At 50.2% G+C, this 19,719-nt stretch overlaps 1 long non-coding RNA gene across 1 annotated transcript; it reads left to right on the top strand.

Annotated features, from left to right (window-relative positions):
- Positions 1–2,785: 2,785 nt before the first annotated feature.
- Positions 2,786–18,957, top strand: LOC134993195 (uncharacterized). The gene is made up of 3 exons (XR_010197077.1): positions 2,786–3,373; positions 6,059–6,112; positions 18,630–18,957. It is a non-coding gene; the product is annotated as an uncharacterized LOC134993195 (long non-coding RNA).
- Positions 18,958–19,719: the final 762 nt, after the last annotated feature.

Genomic DNA, 19,719 nt, shown 5'->3' on the forward strand with positions numbered 1-19,719 from the left:
CCCATTACACTCTGGTTTAGGTGCACAAAGCACCTAAACCTGAATAAAGTAATGGGCGCGATCGTGAAAAGACACCGTTTGGTTGCCCAAATGGGTCTCTTTGCACACATTTCAGCTTGTTTCCCCTGGGGGTAGCGAGCTGAAATAAACATGTCGCACCCGTTGGCAGCAACATTAGAATAGCTGCTGACGGGCACGATTGAGGGAGGAAAGGGACATTTGAATCCAGCCCATAGATGCAATGTGAATATGTAATTTGTACCTTCCTATCTTAAAATGTATATAGTAGTGTATACACTAGAGGTCTTTCCGAACCCCCTAATCCTAACATTGTAATTTGCTTTAGGGCGCACCTCCAATTAGTCTAGTGTTTCGTATTTTCACATTAAATACTTTTTTGCATTGGTTGGTTAAAGATTAGATCGTATATTTTTCTAGATATAGCTGTGCATAGTCTACAAGGCTACATGCTTCTCCCCTAACTAGAGATGTGCAGCGGGCATTTTTCGTGTTTCATGTTTTGGTTTTGGTTTCGGATCCGCAGTTGTGTTTTGGATACGGACGCGTTTTGGCAAAACCACCCTTTCGGGTTTTGGATTCGGGTGATTTTTTTTTAAAACCTCAAACAGCTAAAATCATAGAATTTGGGGGTAATTTTGATCCTATAGTATTAAGCTCAATAACCATAATTTCTACTCCTTTCCAGTCTATTCTGAACACCTCACACCTCCCAATATTATTTTTAGTCCTAAAATTTGCACCAAGGTCCCTGGATGACTAAGCTAAGCGACCCAAGTGGGCAGCACAAACACCTGGCCCATCTAGGAGTGGCACTGCAGTGTCAGACAGGATGGCACTTAAAAAAATAGCCCCAAACAGCACATGATGCAAAGATAAATAAAAAAAGAGGCGCAAGATGAAATTGTAGTGTGTCTCTCCTGCTCAGTGTCAGTTCTCAGTAGTATCCTCATCAGTGCTCAGTATCACTGCTCATTGTCTTGTGCTGCATTGTGGTGCTCAGTATACTAGAGTACATTACTAATAGTCCAGTGCTGCATCTTGCTGCTCAGTGTCAGTTCTAGTATCCTCATCAGTGCTCAGTATCACTGCTCATTGTTTTGTGCTGCATTGTGGTGCTCAGTATACTACAGAACATTACTAATAGTCCAGTGCTGCATCTGGCTGCTCAGTGTCAGTTCTAGTAATCTCATCAGTGCTCCGTATCACTGCTCATTGTCTTGTGGTGCTCAGTATACTACAGTACATTACTAATACTCCAGTGTCTTGTGCCGCATATGGCTGCTGTAGGGTGCTGTGGTAGTGTCCTGTCACTGTGCATATGTCATCATTCCAGTCACAGTGACATACCCTCCAACTGTACCTTTTTAATAGGTACAGTACCTTTTTTTCATGGTCTGTACCTATTTTTGGCTCTCCAAACTTCCATTGAAAGTATAGGAAAAGGGGCGTGACCACGCCCCCTTTACCCGTGACCACGCCCCTTTTTCTAATTTGTACCAATTTTTGTGTGTAAAATGTTGGAGGGTATGCAGTGATATCTGGTATCTATCTAGTGGTATCTAATTCCAGACATTACCACCATCTAATTCCAGATATATTACTGGCATATAATTCCACACATTAAAAAATGGAGAACAAAAAGGTGGAGGGTAAAATAGGGAAAGATCAAGATCCACTTCCACCTAGTGCTGAAGCTGCTGCCACTAGTCAAGGCAGAGACAATTCAATGCTATCAACATTATGTAATGATTATACGATACATTATTATAAGGGCACGGTCGTGCCCTTATATTAAGGCTGAATCGAACAAACGGAATTCTCCCATAGGGAACTTCAGAGATGGGGGCATGGTGTTTGAGGGGCTACACCTCAAACGTGATTAGACGTACCGAGCTGAAATTTGGCATGGACGCGTAGAATCGTCACCCGGTGCTGCATGCCAAATTTCAGGGCAAAATAATAAAAACTGAGGAATTGGGAGTAACCTAAAGTTCCAACTGTCAGTTTTTTTCTGCAACTTCCTGTATGGCTTATTGACAACGTTTTCCTATAGAGTGAATGAGGAGATTTTTGGGAAGGCATAACTCAGGGTAGAGGACAAAGAAAGACTTGGGGTTTGTTTTATTAGACAGAGTATGTCCCAGTGTAGTGCCTTTTGGGGTTGTGGTTTTTGAGAAAGTTATAGTTTTTTTTTAATTAAGTAAAATATGCCCCATTTTAAAGATAGGGCTTTTCAATTTGTTGCGCCTGCGCAGTGGCCGCCAGCAGGGGGTGTACAGAGAGTAGCTTCACTTGAGTGGAGCAATATGGCTGATCACTCCTCACATAGCCAATTTATTTTGTGATTATAAAAATAATTAGATCTATATGTATTATACAAAATGATTGGGGGGTGTTTTGGGACTGAGTGGATGCTGTCTGAGTCTTTTTTTAGCTATGGTGTCGTGTCAGTAAAAATATATTACATCCGTATTGTGCTGTGAGCGTGGCCAGGCAGTTTAGATGACGTCACTTAATTTATTCATGTGTGTGCCGCAATGCCAGATGGGGCGGCAAATTCAAATGTGCTCTTCTACTCTATGTGACTGTGTACATTGCTGCCTGGCCGGCCGCCCTGTTACTGCTGCACATGTGACAGGAAGACAGAGCGGGCAGCTAGTCGCCCCTGCCTGTCCCCATCACGATTGCCTCTCAGCAGTGACAACCTCGGCAGAGTGTTCCTGGACGAGGCTCCAAGCAGCGCTGTGCACTAGTGATTCATGCGCTCGCTGGGACCGTCACCGGTGCAAAGACTGCAGTTCACCGGCGGGTAGCCTGATCTGTGTAACCCGCTGGATCTGCAGTGACTGGCTTCCACTACCTGCGGAGGCATGAGAATCGGAGGTTACCAGCAGCTACTAAGGATCCTCTGTGACCCTATCTCCCGCTCTATGCTCCTCCTCTACCTGACACTCATGTGCTCCAAGAGCCGGGAGGGCACCGGCCACCTGTACCGCCCCCTGCTGATGACAGTATTTTGGGTGTGGGTGGGTTACTATGGTGCGAGTGCCGGGCAGGAGGCACAGGACACATGCCCACTGTCAGCGCTCGTCATATGCTCCAGAGTCCTGGCCCTAGCTATAGGCAACTACCTAGGACATGGGGAAATCCTAGGGCCTGCAGAGCAGCATGGCATACTACTGTCAGTGTCAGCACAGCTGTGAAAGTGAAACTACAGAGGAGTCCGCTCAGGGGGCGTGGCTACACGGGTCACTGCTGCCTTCCTGCAATGTGTGAAACTGAGGGGAGGAATGGCTCTGAGCTGCAATACTGGACATTGTGATATGCTGCCATGTAATTGTCATGTGTTAAGGTAAGGGAGGCACCATCTATAAGTGAACATGTATGTATAAGTGTGTGGCTGTGAGTATATATGTGTATAAGTGTGTGGCTGTGAGTATATATGTGTATAAGTGTGTGGCTGTGAGTATATATGTGTATAAGTGTGTGGCTGTGTGTATATATGTGTATAAGTGTGTGGCTGTGTGTATATATGGGTATAGGTGTGTGGCTGTGTGTATAGGCGTGTGGCTGTGTGCATATATGGGTATAAGTGTGTGGCTGTGTGTATATATGTGTATAAGTGTGTGGCTGTGAGTATATATGTGTATAAGTGTGTGGCTGTGAGTATATATGTGTATAAGTGTGTGGCTGTGTGCATATATGGGTATAAGTGTGTGGCTGTGTGTATAAGTGTGTGACTGTATATTTGTACAGCTGTGTGTGTGTGTGTATATATATATATATATATATATATATATATATATATATATATATACAATGTGTGTGTGTGTGTGTGTGTATAAATGTACGGCTGTGTGCATATATGGGTATAGGTATATGCGGATGTATGATTGCGTCAGAGTACGGATGTATAAGTGCACCAGCGTGCGGACGTATGAGAGCGTCAGTGTGCGGCAGTATGAGAGCGTCAGTGTGCGGCAGTATGAGAGCGTCAGCGTGCGGACGTATGAGAGCGTCAGCGTGCGGACGTATGAGAGCGTCAGCGTGCGGACGTCTGAGAGCGTCAGCGTGCGGACGTCTGAGAGCGTCAGCGTGCGGACGTCTGAGAGCGTCAGCGTGCGGACGTCTGAGAGCGTCAGCGTGCGGACGTCTGAGAGCGTCAGCGTGCGGACGTCTGAGAGCGTCAGCGTGCGGACGTATGAGAGCGTCAGCGTGCGGACGTCTGAGAGCGTCAGCGTGCGGACGTCTGAGAGCGTCAGCGTGCGGACGTCTGAGAGCGTCAGCGTGCGGACGTCTGAGAGCGTCAGCGTGCGGACGTCTGAGAGCGTCAGCGTGCCGACGTATGAAAGCGTCAGCGTGCGGACGTATGAGAGCGTCAGCGTGCGGACGTATGTGCGGTGAGCGGACGTATGAGAGCGTCAGTGAGCGGACGTATGGGAGCGTCAGTGTGCGGACGTATGAGAGCGTCAGTGTGCGGATGTATGAATGTAAGAGCATCAGCGTGCGGTTGTTTGAGAGCGTCAGCGTGTGGATGTATGAGAGCGTCAGCGTGTGGATGTATGAGAGCGTCAACGTACGGATGTATGAGAGCGTCAGGGTAAGGATGTATGAGAGCGTCAGGGTAAGGATGTATGAGAGCGTCAGCGTGCAGATGTATGAGAGCGTCAGCGTGCGGATGTATGAGAGCGTCAGCGTGCGGATGTATGAGAGCGTCAACGTACGGATGTATGAGAGCGTCAACGTACGGATGTATGAGAGCGTCAGGGTACGGATGTATGAGAGCGTCAGGGTAAGGATGTATGAGAGCGTCGGCGTGCGGATGTATGAGAGCGTCGGCGTGCGGACGTATGAGAGCGTCGGCGTGCGGACGTATGAGAGCGTCGGCGTGCGGACGTATGAGAGCGTCGGCGTGCGGACGTATGAGAGCGTCGGCGTGCGGACGTATGAGAGCGTCGGCGTGCGGACGTATGAGAGCGTCGGCGTGCGGAAGTATGAGAGCGTCGGCGTGCGGACGTATGAGAGCGTCAGCGTGCGGATGTATGAGAGCATCAGTGTGCGGATGTATGAGAGCGTCAGCTTGCGGACGTATGAATGTAAGAGCGTCAGCGTGCAGATGTATGAGAGCGTCAGCGTGCAGATGTGTGAGAGCGTCAGCGTGCGGATGTGTGAGAGCGTCAGCGTGCGGATGTGTGAGAGCGTCAGCGTGCGGATGTGTGAGAGCGTCAGCGTGGGGATGTATGAGAGCGTCAGCGTGGGGATGTATGAGAGCGTCAGCGTGGGGATGTATGAGAGCGTCAGCGTGGGGATGTATGAGAGCGTCAGCGTGCGGATGTATGAGAGCGTCAGCGTGCGGATGTATGAGAGCGTCAGCGTGCGGATGTATGAGCGTCAGCGTGCGGATGTATGAGAGCGTCAGCGTGCGGATGTATGAGAGCGTCAGCGTGCTGATATATGAGCGCGTCAGCGTGCGGATGTATGAGAGCGTCAGCGTGCGGATGTATGAGAGCGTCAGCGTGCGGATGTATGAGAGCGTCAGCGTGCGGATGCATGAGAGCGTCAGCGTGCGGATGCATGAGAGCGTCAGCGTGCGGATGCATGAGAGCGTCAGCGTGCGGATGCATGAGAGCGTCAGCGTGCGGATGCATGAGAGCGTCAGCGTGCGGATGTATGAGAGAGTCAGTGTACGGATGTATGAGAACGTCAGTGTGTGGATGTATGAGAGATGCAGTGTACGGATGTATGAGAGATGCAGTGTACGGATGTATGAGAGCGGCAGTGTACGGGTGTAGGGATGTACAGCAGCGCCGTAACTACGTGTGTGCCATTGGTAGTAAGCGCCACTGCAGCAGTCCCCTCTCCTTCAGCATTGGCTGCCCGGCGCTGCTGTGAATGCTGGGATGCGCTTCCCTCATCCCAGCATTCACAGCAGCGGCCAGCCAATACGGAAGGAGAGGGGACTGCTGCAGCGGTCTACTACCAATTACATAGCGCTGCAGCGGCTCCTGTCCCCCTCCCTCCTCCTCCTTCTTCCCAGCAGCTGCCCGGGATCTGCCACCACGAGGAGCCTGACTGCCAGCGAGGAGAGATGGTAAGTATTTATCTCTCTCTCTCTCTCTCTCTCTCTCTCTCTCTCTCTCTCTCTCTCTCTCTAATATGTCCTAGAGGATGCTGAGGACTCCAAAAGGACCATGGGGTATAGACGGGATCCGCAGGAGACATGGGCACTTTAAGACTTTAAATGGGTGTGAACTGGCTCCTCCCTCTATGCCTCAGTTAGATTCTGTGCCCAGAGAGACTGGACACACACTAGGGGAACTCTACAGAGTTTCTCTAGAAAAGACTTTTGTTAGGTTTATTATTTTCAGGGAGCACTATTGGCAACAGGCTCCCTGCATCGTGGAGCCGCGCCGCTGCCCCCCTCACAGAGCCTGAAGAAAGAAGCCGGGTGAGTAACATAAGCAAAGAAGACTTCAGTGAAGGCGGCAGAAGACTTCAGATCTTCGGAGGTATCACGCAGCGGTCACGCTGCACGCCATTCCTCCCACACACAAGCGGCACTAAATGGGTGCAGGGCGCAGGGGGGGCGCCCTGGGCAGCAATTAAACCTCTTTTAAGGACAGGCACAGCAGTATACAGTGCATAGGCACTGTATACAGACCCCCGCCAGTATAAATAAAAGGGGGATACTAGCGCGCCATTTAGGGGGCGGGGCTTCGTCCTCCAGCTCTAATCAGCGCCATTTTCTCTTCACAGCAAGCTGGTCATGGCCCTTCACTTCTGTCACAAGTAACAGGGTGCAAAAACAGGGGCGGTGCACACCAAATTTGGTGTTGTATATATTTATATATAAAAGTGCTGCTAGGTCTGGGACATTGTATATTCCTTCAGACCGGGTGAGGCGCTGGTCGTCAGCTGGCATACTTTCTCTCTGAAGGACCTTACTGTGGGTCTGTCCCCTATAGCCCAGTGTGTTAGTGGGTGTCGGTACGTGTGTGTCGACATGTCTGAGGCTGAATGCTCTTCCCAGGAGGAAGCTGGTGTGGGGGCGGAACAGAATGTGGGAGTAAATCTGTCCGCACCGCCGACTGCTGATTGGGTAGATATCTGGAGTGTCTTAAATGCATGTGTGGCTTTGTTGCATAAAAGATTAGACAAATCTGAGTCTCAGAACCAAGCATGGAGACAATCAATGGGAGATGTTTTGTCACAAACTCAGACCCCCTCGGGGTCACAGAAATGTTCGTTTACCCAGATAGCAGACACAGATACAGCCACGGATTCGGACTCCAGTGTCGACTATAGTGATGTCAAATTGAATCCTAAACTGGCTAAGAGCATTCAGTACATGATTGTGGCAATAAGGGACGTATTACATATCCCTGAGACAAGGGTCTGTATGTATAAGGGAAAGAAACCTGAGGTAACATTTCCTCCCTCTCATGAACTGAATACTCTTTTTGAAAGGGCTTGGGAAACTCCTGATAAAAAGTTACTGATTCCCAAGAGAATTTCTATGGCATATACTTTTCCCTCTGAGGATAGGGTAAGGTGGGAGTCAACACCCACAGTGGACAAAGCTCTAGCACGGTTGTCCAAGAAGGTGGTGCTACCGTCCCCTGACACTGCAGCCCTAAAGGATCCTGCGGATCGTAAGCAGGAAACTACCTTGAAATCTATTTATGTCACTATGGGTATGCTGCTCAGGCCGGCCGTGGCATCGGCATGGGTGAGTAGCGCTATTGAAAAGTGGGCAGATACCTTGTCATCTGAAATAGACACCATGGATAGGGATAGCGTGCATTTGAAGCTGGGTCATATTAGGGACGCAGCGGTCTATTTAAAGGAGGCTGCGAGAGATATTGGCCTCTTGGGATCAAGGGCCAATGCCATGGCAATCTCAGCTAGGAGAGCGTTGTGGACTCATCAATGGAATGGTGATGCTGACTCTAAAAAGGCTATGTAGGCTCTGCCCTATAAAGGTGGCGTTTTGTTTGGTGAAGGCCTCGCGGACCTGGTATCTACAGCTACTGCGGGTAAGTCATCTTTTCTACCTTTTGTCCCTCCACAGCAAAAGAAAACGCCTCAGTATCAGATGCAGTCCTTTCGGTCTAATAAATTCAAAAAAGGACGAGGGTCCTCCTTCCTTGCCGCTAGAGGTAAGGGAAGGGGAAAAAGATCGCCGGCTGTGGCAAGCCCCCAGGAGAAGAAGTCCTCCCTGGCTTCTACCAAGTCCACCGCATGACGCTGGGGATTCGCTGCGGGAGTCCGCACCAGTGGGGGCACGTCTTCAGCTCTTCAGTCGGATCTGGGCTCACTCAGGCATGGATCCTTGGGTGCTGGAAATTGTGACCCAAGGGTACAAACTGGAGTTTCAAGACGTGCCCCCTCACCGATTTTTCAAATCGGTCTTGCCAGCTTCTCTTCTGGAAAGGGAAGTAGTGTGCGCTGCAATACAAAAGCTATGTCAACAACAAGTCATTGTCGCGGTACCCCCGTCACAACGGGGAGAAGGGTTTTATTCACGCCTGTTCGTGGTCCCAAAGCCGGATGGCTCGGTCAGACCGATTCTGAACTTAAAATCCCTCAATCTGTATTTGAAAGATTCAAATTCAAAATGGAATCTCTCCGAGCAGTGATATCCAGTCTGGAAGGGGGGATTTTATGGTGTCAGTCGATGTTTACCTACATGTCCACATATATACTCCACATCAATCTTACCTGAGGTTTGCTGTTCAGGATTGTCATTACCAATTTCAGACGTTGCCGTTTGGGCTTTCCATGGCTCCGAGGATTTTCACTAAAGTAATGGCGGAAATGATGGTGCTCCTGCGAAAGCACGGTGTCACAATTATCCCGTACTTGGACAATCTCCTGATAAAGGCGAGATCAAAGGAGCAGTTACTAAGAAACGTTGCGCTCTCCCTGACAGTGCTGCAACAACATGGTTGGCTCCTGAATTTGCCAAAGTCACAGTTGGTTCCGACAACACGGCTGTCATTCTTGGGCATGATTCTGGACACGGACCTGCAGAGAGTTTTTCTCCCGGTGGAAAAAGCTCTGGAAATCCAGAACATGGTCAAAGGGATTCTGAAACCGGCAAGAGTGTCGATTCATCAATGTACTCAGGTGCTGGGGAAGATGGTGGCGGCCTACGAGGCCATTCCGTTTGGCAGGTTCCATGCCAGGGTGTTTCAGTGGAACCTGTTGGACAAGTGGTCCGGGTCTCACCTGCACATGCACTGGAAAACAAGCCTATCTTCCAGGAACAGAGTTTCTCTCCTGTGGTGGCTCCAAAGTTCTCACCTCCTAGGGGGACGCAGGTTCGGGATCCAGGATTGGATCCTGGTGACCACGGATGCAAGTCTCCGAGGCTGGGGAGCGGTCACACAGAGGGAAATTTTCCATGGAAAATGGTCAAGCCAGGAAGCTTGTCTGCACATAAACATTCTGGAATTAAGAGCCATCTACAACGGCCTTCTACAAGCGGAACATCTCCTGTTGGACAACATAACAGCAGTGGCGTACATAAACCACCAAGGCGGAACAAGAAGCAGAGCAGCGATGGCGGAGGCCACAAGTGTTCTCCGCTGGGCGGAAAAACATACAGGCGCTCTCTCGGCGGTCTTCATTCGAGGCGTGGACAACTGGAAAGCAGATTTCCTCAGCAGACACGATCTCCATCTGGAGAGTGGGGTCTTCATCAAGAGGTCTTTGCAGAAGTGACAAGTCATTGGGGAATTCCTCAAATAGACATGATGGCGTCTCGCCTCAACAAGAAACTTCAGAGATATTGTTCCAGGTTGAGGGACCCTTAAGCCAGTGCGGTGGACGCCCTGGTGACGCCCTGGGTGTTTCAGTCGTTCTATGTGTTTCCTCCACTACCACTCATTCCAAAGGTGATAAGCCTCATAAGAAGAACAGGGGTTCAGGCGATACTCTTTGTTCCAGATTGGCCACGGAGGGCCTGGTATCCGGATCTTCAGGAACTGCTCATAGCAGATCCCTGGCCTCTGCCTCTAAGAGAGGATCTGTTACAGCAAGGGCCGGTTGCGTTTGACGGCATGGCGGTTGAACGCCAGATCTTAGCCCGGAAGGGTATTCCCGGTGAAGTCATCCCTACACTGCTTAAATCAAGAAAGGAGGTAACGACGAAGCATTATCACTGTATTTGGAGAAAATACGTGTCTTGGTGTGAAGCCAAGAAGGCTCTTACGGAAGAATTTTAGCTGGGTCGTTTTCTACATTTTTTGCAGGCCAGTGTGGATGCGGGCCTAAAGTTGGGCTCCATTAAAGTCCATATTTCGGCCTTATCGATTTCCTTTCAAAAAGAATTGGCCTCCCTTCCGGAAGTTCAGACTTTCGTGAAGGGTGTGCTGCACATCCAACCTCCATTTGTGCCCCCGGTGGCACCATGGGACCTTAACGTGGTGTTGCAGTTCCTTATGTCACATTGGTTTGAACCTTTACAGAAGGTTGAGTTAAAATTCCTCACTTGGAAAGTGGTCTTGCTATTGGCCTTGGCATCCGCAAGAATTAGTGGCCTTGTCTCACAAGAGTCCCTATTTGATCTGCCATGTGGATAGAGCGGAATTACGAACTCGTCAACAATTTCTACCAAAGGTGGTTTCTTCATTTCACATGTACCAACCTATTGTGGTGCTTGTGGCTACTGAAGCTTTGGCTGATTCAAATTCTCTCGATGTAGTCAGAGCTTTGAAGATTTATGTCGCCAGAATAGCTCGTATTAGGAAAACAGAGGCACTGTTTGTCCTGTATGCTCCCAACAAGATTGGGGCTCCTGCTTCTAAACAGACTATTGCACGTTGGATATGTAATACGATTCAGCATGCGCATTCTATGGCTGGATTGCCGTTACCGAAATCGGTGAAGGGCCATCGGTGAAGTGACAGAACGGGACCCGGGAACGGAGGAGACCGGCTGCTGCAGGAGAAGCGCGCGGACTGAAGGAGAAGGAAGACGCGGCGGACTGAAGGAGACGGAGGACGCGGACACAGAGGACCAGGCCTGAGGTTGTGGAAGGAAGAGACGCGGTCACCGGCGGCAGGTAGTTACCTGCCCCCGGCGGTAAGTGTAAAACACACAGCCTATGACCACACAACCCAGAGCCGCACATAAGAGGGGACTGACAGGCGGGACGCCGCACTAGTCATACCCCAAACATTCAAATAGGACGCAGTACAGAGGGCACATAGGCATCCACCACACCTATGGTAAAGGTGACCCACAGGGTACACTTGACATTTACCTGAGCTGGGGTCCAATCGGTATACCAATAGGAAGGTATACCTTGCAAAGGGTAGTCTGCAGGACACACCTGACAGTGGTGAAGGAACTGTGGGACAAGGACCAAACACAATATTGAAATTAGGATGCTGACCTAATCATATCTAATTTACAAATAAAGAGTTCAGATAGAAACCATATCAGATTGATCATTGGTGCAAAACCTACAATCAGGCGCAAACAGTCAACACAATCACTTATCCAAGTACCACTCCCATCCCGCAATACCCTATATTCCCATTTTTCCCTTATATCCCCCCCAGAGCGCGCTGACCATGCCAAATCATACCAGAAAGGTGGGCTCATCTTGGGCGGCTGCCCGAGGGGTCTCGGCGTTATAGCTTTGCCGAGTAGCTACTTGGTCGGGTTCAAACACTTTTGCAAAATTCTACAAGTTTGATACCCTGGCTGATGAGGACCTCATGTTTGCTCAATCGGTGCTGCAGAGTCATCCGCACTCTCCCGCCCGTTCTGGAGCTTTGGTATAATCCCCATGGTCCTTTTGGAGTCCCCAGCATCCTCTAGGACATAGGAGAAAATAGGATTTTAATACCTACCGGTAAATCCTTTTCTCTTAGTCCATAGAGCATGCTGGGCGCCCGTCCCAGTGCGGACTTTGGGGGTCATTCCGAGTTGATCGCTCGTTGTTTTTTTCCGCAACGAAGCGATCAGTCGCTAACGCGCATGCACAATGTCCGCAGTGTGACTGCGCCAAGTAATTTTGCTATGCAGTTAGGTATTTTACTCACGGCATTACGAGGATTTTTCTTCGTTCTGATGATCGGAGTGTGATTGACAGGAAGTGGGTGTTACTGGGCGGAAACTGAGCGTTTTATGGATGTGTGTGAAAAAACGCTGACGTATTTTTTAAAAACGCGGGAGTGGCTGGAGAAACGGGGGAGTGCCTGGGCGAACGCTGGGCGTATTTGTGACGTCAAACAGGTACGATACTGACTGAACTGATCGCAATGGCAGAGTAAGTCTCGAGCTACTCAGAAACTGCTAAGAAGTGTGCTAATCGCAATATTGCGAATCCGTCGTTCGCAATTCTAAGAAGCTAAGATTCACTCCCAGTAGGCGGCGGCTTAGCGTGTGTAATGCTGCTAAAAGCAGCTTGTGAGCGTACAACTCGGAATGACCTCCACTATCTGCAGTTCTTGTTATAGTTATTGCTTATGTTACACAAAAGTTCTGTTTCAGTTGTGATCAGCCTGTTGCTGATTTTGGTTCATTCCGTTAACTGGTATTTGGTTAAAAGCCATGTTGTACGGTGTGTTGTGGTGTGAGCTGGTATGTATCTCACCCTTAGTTAACAAAAATCCGTTTCCTCAAAATGTCCGTCTCCCTGGGCACAGTTCCTATAACTGAGGTCTGGAGGAGGAGCATAGAGGGAGGAGCCAGTTCACACCCATTTGAAGTCTTAAAGTGCCCATGTCTCCTGCGGATCCCGTCTATACCCCATGGTCCTTTTGGAGTTCCCAGCATCCTCTACGGACTAAGAGAAAAGGATTTACCGGTAGGTATTAAAATCCATTTTCTCTAACGTCCTAAGTGGATCTGGGGACTTCGTAAGGACAATGGGGAATAGACGGGCTCCGCAGGAGATAGGGCACTCTAGAAAAGAATTAGGTCTACTGGTGTGCACTGGCTCCTCCCTCTATGTCCCTCCTCCAGACCTCAGTTAGAATCTGTGCCCGAACGAGAAGGGTGCACCTTAGTGAGCTCTCCAGAGCTTGCTGAGAAAGAAAAGTATTTTGTTAGGTTTTTTATTTTCAGAGAGCTTCTGCTGGCAACAGACTTTCTGCTACGTGGGACTGAGGGGAGAGAAGCAAACCTTACCAACTGCGGGATATGTTGCGCTTCTTAGGCTACTGGACACCATTAGCTCCAGAGGGATCGAACACAGGTACTAACCATTGGCGGTCCGATCCCAGAGCCACGCCGCCGTCCCCGTCGCAGAGCCAGAAGCAAGAAGCACGGCGTAGATGAAGAAATCGGCGGCAGAAGACTTCAGTCTTCAAACAAGGTAGCGCACAGCACTGCAGCTGTGCGCCATTGCTCCCACAGCACACCACACACTCCGGTCACTGTAGGGTGCAGGGCGCAGGGGGGGGCGCCCTGGGCAGCAATAAGGTACCTTTGGCAAAAGTAAGCAGACATACAGGTAGGCACTGTATGTCTGCATGAGCCCCCGCCATTTTTTTCACACAAAATCGCGGGACAGAAAGCCACCAAGAAGGGGGCGGGGCTTCTTCCTCAGCACTCACCAGCGTAATTTTCTCTTCACAGCTCCGCTGGAAGGAAGCTCCCCAGACTCTCCCCTGCAGAATCACGGTTGAGGGGTGAAAAAAGAGGGGGGGGCACATAAATTTAGGCGCAAAACAGATAATACAGCAGCTACTGGGTAAACACTGAGTTACTGTGTTTTTTCCTGGGTCATATAGCGCTGGGGTGTGTGCTGGCAAACTCTCTCTCTGTCTCTCCGAGGGGCCTGGTGGGGGAATTGTCTTCAAAAGAGCTTCCTCTGTGTGTATGGTGTGTCGGTACGCGTGTGTCGACATGTTTGACGAGGAAGGCTATGTGGAGGCGGAGCGGGAGGAAATGAGTGTGGTGTCGCCGCAGCCGGTGCCGACACCGGATTCGATGGATATGTGGAAGGTTTTAAATGAGAATGTTAATTCCTTACATAAAAGGCTAGATAAAGCAGAAGCCTTGGGACAGTCTGATCTTGCTACGCAGGGGCCGTCAGGGTCTCAAAAGCGTCCACTATCCCAGGTTGTTGACACAGATATCGACACGGAGTCTGACTCTAGCGTCGATGATGAGGAGGCCAGATTACAACCTAAAATGGCCAAAGCTATAAGATATATGATTATAGCTATGAAGGAGGTGTTACACATCTCTGAGGAAAGCCCTGTCCCTGAGAAGAGAGATAATATGTTTGGGGAAAAGAGACAAGTGGTGACCTTTCCCCCGTCTCATGAATTAAATGAGTTATGTGAGAAATCGTGGGAATCACCAGATAAGAAACTGCTGATCCCCAAAAGGATGCTAATGGCGTACCCCTTCCCGCCATCGGACAGGTTACGCTGGGAATCCGCCCCGAGGGTAGACAAAGCGTTGACACGCTTGTCTAAACAGGTGGCGCTACCGTCACAGGATACGGCAGCCTTAAAAGATCCTGCAGATAGAAAGCAGGAAGCTATCCTAAGGTCCATATACACACATTCGGGTACCGTGCTTAGACCGGCCATTGCGTCGGCATGGATGTGTAGTGCTGTAGCAGCATGGGCAGATATGTTATCTGAAGAGATGGAAACCCTGGACAAGGATACTATATTACTGACACTGGGGCATATAAAAGACACTGTCCTGTATATGAGGGATGCTCAGAGGGACATTGCCATGCTGAGCTCTAGGATAAATGCTATGTCGATTTCAGCCAGAAGGGGCCTGTGGACTCGACAATGGACAGGTGATGCCGACTCTAAGCGGCACATGGAGGTTTTGCCTTACAAGGGTGTGGAATTATTTGGGGAAGGTCTGTCGGACTTAGTGGCCACAGCTACGGCTGGAAAGTCAAATTTTCTACCATTTATTCCATCACAACCTAAGAAAGCATCGTATTATCAAATGCAGTCCTTTCGTTCACAGAAGGGTAAGAAAGTCCGAGGTGCATCCTTTCTTGCCAGAGGCAAGGGTAGAGGAAGGAAGCTGCATAACACAGCTAGTTCCCAGGAACAGAAGTCCTCCCCGGCTTCAACTAAGTACACCGCATGACGCTGGGGCTCCACAGGTGGAGCCAGGGTCGGTGGGGGGCGCGTCTCCGAAATTTCAGCCACCAGTGGGTTCGCTCACAGGCGGATCCCTGGGTTATACAGATAGTATCCCAGGGGTACGGGCTGGAATTTGAAGAGATACCCCTCGCCGCTTCCTCAAATCGGCTCTGCCAACGTCCCCCATAGAAAAGGAGTTGGTGGTAACTGCGATTCACAAATTGTATCTCCAGCAGGTGGTGGTGGAGGTCCCCCCCCCCCTTCAACGGGGGAGAGGGTATTATTCCACAATGTTTGTGGTACCGAAACCGGACGGTTTGGTCAGGCCCATTTTGAACTTAAAATCCCTGAACGTTTACCTGAAAAGGTTCAAGTTCAAGATGGAATCGCTGAGAGCAGTCATTGCGAGCCTGGAAGAAGGGGATTTTATGGTGTCGCTGGACATAAAGGATGCTTACCTGCATGTCCCGATTTATCCACCTCATCAGGAATACCTCAGGTTGGTGGTACAGGATTGTCACTACCAATTCCAGACGTTGTCGTTTGGTCTCTCCATGGCACCGAGAATATTTACCACGGTAATGGCAGAAATGATGGTGATCCTGCGAAAGCAAGGAATCACAATTATCCCGTACTTGGACGATCTCCTTATAAAGGCGAGGTCCAGCGAACAGTTGCTGATCAGTGTAGCACGCTCTCAGGAGGTGTAACAGCAACACGGCTGGGTTCTGAATATCCCAATGTCGCAGTTGATCCCTACGACTCGTCTGCCCTTCCTGGGCATGATTCTGGACACAGACCAGAAGAGGGTTTATCTCCCGACTGAGTAGGCTCAGGAGCTCATGACCTTAGTCAGAGACTTATTAAAACAAAGACAGGTGTCAGTGCATCAATGCACGCGAGTCCTGGGAAAGATGGTGGCATCATACGAGGCCATTCCCTTCGGCAGGTTCCATGCGAGGACCTTTCAATGGGATCTGTTGAACAAGTGGTCCGGATCACATCTACAGATGCAGCGGCTGATCACCCTATCCCCCAGGGCAAGGGTGTCTCTGCTGTGGTGGCTGCAGAGTGCTCACCTTCTCGAGGGCCGAAGATTCGGCATTCAGGACTGGGTCCTTGTGTCCACGGATGCGAGCCTCCGAGGGTGGGGAGCAGTCACGCAGGGAAGAAATTTCCAAGGCCTGTGGTCAAGTCAGTAGACTTGTCTGCCCATAAACATCCTGGAAATAAGGGCCATATACAACGCCCTAAGTCAGGCAGTAAACCTGCTTCGAGACAAATCGGTGCTGATTCAATCAGACATCACCGCAGTGGCTCATGTAAACCGTCAAGGCGGCACAAGGAGCAGGGTGGCGATGACAGAAGCCACCAGGATTCTTCGTTGGGAGGAGAATCATGTAAGAGCACTGTCAGCAGTGTTTATCCCGGGAGTGGACAACTGGGAAGCAGACTTCCTCAGCAGGCACGACCTCCACCCCGGAGAATGGGTACTTCATCCAGAAGTCTTCACACAGGTGTCAGACCGGTGGGAACTGCCACAAGTGGACATGATGGCGTCCCGTCTAAACAAAAAGTTACAGCGGTATTGCGCCAGGTCAAGGGACCCTCAGGCGATAGCTGTGGACGCACTAGTGACACCGTTTGTGTTCCAGTCGGTTTATGTGTTTCCCCCTCTTCCTCTCATACCCAAGGTACAGAGAATCATAAGAAGAAGAGGAGTGAGAACAATTCTCATTGTTCCGGATTGGCCAAGAAGAGTTTGGTATCCGGATCTGCAAGAAATGCTCACAGAGGACCCATGTTCTCTGCCCTTAAGACAGGATCTGTTACAACAGGGGCCCTGTCTGTTCCAAGACTTACCGTGGCTGCGTTTGACGGCATGGCGGTTGAACGCCGGATCCTAGCAGAAAAGGGGATTCCGGATGAGGTTATTCCTACGCTTATAAAGGCTCGGAAGGTTGTAACGTCTAAGCATTATCACCGTATATGGCGAAAATATGTTGCTTGGTGTGAAGCCCGGAGGGCTCCTACAGAGGAATTCCAGCTGGGCCGGTTCCTTCATTTCCTACAATCCGGAGTGTCTTTGGGCCTAAAATTGGGATCCATTAAGGTCCAGATTTCGGCCCTATCCATTTTCTTTCAAAAAGAACTGGCAGCTCTTCCTGAAGTTCAGACCTTTGTGAAGGGAGTGCTGCATATACAGCCCCCGTTTGTGCCTCCAGTGGCACCTTGGGATCTTAACGTGGTGTTGGGTTTCCTAAAATCACACTGGTTTGAACCACTAAAAACTGTGGAGTTAAAATATCTCACGTGGAAGGTGGTTATGCTGCTGGCTCTGGCCTCAGCCAGGCATGTGTCGGAATTGGCGGCTTTGTCACATAAAAGCCCCTATCTGGTTTTTCATATGGACAGGGCAGAATTGCGGACCCGTCCACAATTTCTGCCCAAGGTGGTGTCATCATTTCATATGAACCAACCTATTGTGGTGCCTGTGGCTACAGGGGACTTGGAGGATTCCGAGTTACTAGATGTAGTGCGGGCTTTGAAGATTTATGTGACCAGAACGGCCAAGGTCAGGAAAATGGAGTCGCTGTTTATCCTGTATGCATCCAATAAGTTGGGTGCTCCTGCTTCAAAGCAGACTATTGCTCGCTGGATCTGTAACACGATTCAGCAGGCTCATTCTGCGGCTGGATTGCCGCCTCCGAAATCAGTAAAGGCCCATTCCACAAGTAAGGTGGGCTTCTTCTTGGGCGGCTGCCCGAGGGGTCTTGGCATTACAACTTTACCGAGCAGCTACTTGGTCGGGATCAAACACATTTGCAAAGTTCTACAGGTTTGATACCCTAGCTGAGGAGGACCTTGAGTTTGCTCATTCGGTGCTGCAGAGTCATCCGCACTCTCCCGCCCGTTTGGGTGCTTTGGTATAATCCACATGGTCCTTACGGAGTCCCCAGCATCCACTTAGAACATTAGAGGAAATAAGAATCTATTTCTCGTAGTCCGTAGTGGATGCTGGGCGCCCGTCCCAAGTGCGGACTTCTTCTGCAATACTGTATATAGTTATTGCTTAACAAAGGGTTATGTTATGTTACATCAGGTTATCTGATGTTTTGTATTGTTCATACTGTTAACTGTATTTGGTTATCACAAGTTATACGGTGTGATTGGTGTGGCTGGTATGAGTCTTACCCTGGATTCCAAAATCCTTTCCTTGTAATGTTAGCTTGTCCGGGCACAGTTTCCTTAACTGAGGTCTGGAGGATGGACATAGAGGGAGGAGCCAGTGAACACCAGTAGACCTAATTCTTTTCTAGAGTGCCCTATCTCCTGCGGAGCCAGTCTATTCCCTATGGTCCTTACGGAGTCCCCAGCATCCACTACGGACTACGAGAAATAGATTTACCGGTGAGTAAAATCTCCTTTTTTGCTATGTGTGTTTAGCTGTTTGTGTGTTTTGTCATATGTGTGTATGTATGTTTTGCTATATGTTTGTCTTTTACTATGTGAGTGTATATACAGGGCCGGCCTGACCATTACATCGCGGAGAGTACCATATGTGGAGGGTGCTGCTGCTGCCTTCTCATGTCCTCCCGAGGTGTGCTCGCACACCTGCTGCACTGCTTAAAGAGAGAGCCTGGATCACAGTGTGAGGTGAGTGGGGACCCAGGGAGGGAAACCACTGGGACAGGGTCGCACACTGCGGCCGCCATCTTTCTGCACCTCTGCCTTAGTCACTCTATACCTGTCACCCACTATCTCCCTGTCAGCCCTGTCTCAGTCAAAGTATAGATAGCGTGGCGAGCCACCGTGCCCGCAGCATGGCGAGCCCGCAAGGGGCTCATTTGCGCTTGCCCAGCTGTCGGTATGCCGGCGGTCGGGATTCCGGCGCCAGTATGCTGGTCGACGGGAGCCCGGCCGCCAGCATACCCTGCTACACCCGGGCAAGCGCAAATGAGCACGGTGGCTCGCCATGCTATCTATACTTTCTCCAGGGCGCTCATGGACCCCCAAGAGGGAGAAAAGATGTCGGTATGCCGGCGGTCGGGATTCCGGCACCAGTATGTTGATCGTTAGGAGTCCGGCCACCGGCAAACAGAAGACCACCCCAGTCACCCACTGTCTCCCTGTCACCCCTGCCTCAGTCACCCACTATCTCCTTGTCTCTCCTGCCTCAGTCACCCACTATTTCCCTGTCATCCCTGCCTCAGTCACCCACTATTTCCCTGTCGCCCCTGCCTCAGTCACCAACTCTACCTGTCACCCCTGTCTCAGTCACCCACTATCTCTCTGTCATACCGGCCTCAGTCATCTACTCTTTACTTGTCACCCCTGCCTCAGTCACCCACTATGTCCATGTCACCCCTGCCTCAGTCACCCTCTATGTCCATGTCACCCCTGCCTCAGTCACCCACTATGTCCATGTCACCCCTGCCTCAGTCACCCACTATGTCCATGTCACTCCTGCCTCAGTCACCCACTATCTCCCGGTCACCCCTGCCTCAGTCACCCACTCTCACCCTGCCTCAGTCACCAACTCTACCTGTCACCCCTGTTCAGTCACCAACTCTACCTGTCACCCCTGCCTCAGTCACCCACTATCTCCCTGTCA

The sequence above is a fragment of the Pseudophryne corroboree genome, unplaced genomic scaffold (genome assembly GCF_028390025.1).
Source record: "Pseudophryne corroboree isolate aPseCor3 unplaced genomic scaffold, aPseCor3.hap2 scaffold_1257, whole genome shotgun sequence".
Taxonomy (NCBI): Eukaryota; Metazoa; Chordata; class Amphibia; order Anura; family Myobatrachidae; genus Pseudophryne; species Pseudophryne corroboree.